Below are 984 nucleotides of genomic sequence, written 5' to 3'. Positions count from 1 at the left end.
GGTGTTCGGTGACGTCACGCCATCACGCGCAGGTAAACAATTATCAATTAGGAAAGTCGTCTATGAAGGTTTTTATTTTCTTCTTTTAATTAGGTATTTTAAGTGGAAAACTGCATGTTCTTTTTAATTGCCATTCCGTTTGAGGGATCAACACTTGGCCATGTTGACACACCCACAGACAAAATAGGTTTTCATTTAAAAAAGTAATAATAATAATAATAATAATAATAATAATAATAATAATAATAATAATGACAACCTTCTTGCTTATTTTCAAAACGATTATTCCTCCATGTGTCATTATATCCTGCTTACAATCGTGGGGATGTGGTGTCCTAATGGTTAATGTGTTGGGCTACTGAATGAAAGGTCATGAGTTCAAATCCCAGGTCCACCCTGTACAAGGCCCTTAACCACTCAGTTGTATAAAGTGAATTAAAAATGTAAGTCACTCTGGATAAAGGTGTCAGCAATGTGTCAGAAACCTTTGATGGAGAATGTTTACAATCTTCCTGACAGGTATCTGTTGATACACAAAGCTAAGGTAGTTCTACGTAAGCTTGTCCATCACATCCTCAATCAAGTTCTTTAAATTTGATTGGTAGATATCTTTTAAAAAGATATCATTGCAAGCTATCTGATTTGTAGATCACATAGAGACACTTTGGACTTTTTTGGCACTGAAAACAAAATGGACAAAATGGACATATGGATGCTAAGATGCTAAATACTAAGTCAAGATGCAGGTTTGTTTACTATTTAAACATTTGAATGTTATACTGTATTCGTTTAAATGTATTAAACTGTATTCGTTACTTGTAATCAAAATGACTAATATAATACAGTAAATCTACCACATAAAGGTCTGTGAATGAAGATAAAAGTTAGACCAGTGGGTGTATGTACATTTATACAGTGAGTTCCAACAAAGAGCAGCAGTCAATATGGGTCATTTTCCCATGAAACATGGACTTTCTTTCTTCC

Source organism: Tachysurus vachellii, chromosome 26 (assembly GCF_030014155.1).
Source record: "Tachysurus vachellii isolate PV-2020 chromosome 26, HZAU_Pvac_v1, whole genome shotgun sequence".
Lineage (NCBI taxonomy): Eukaryota > Metazoa > Chordata > Actinopteri > Siluriformes > Bagridae > Tachysurus > Tachysurus vachellii.
This window is presented reverse-complemented; position numbering follows the sequence as displayed.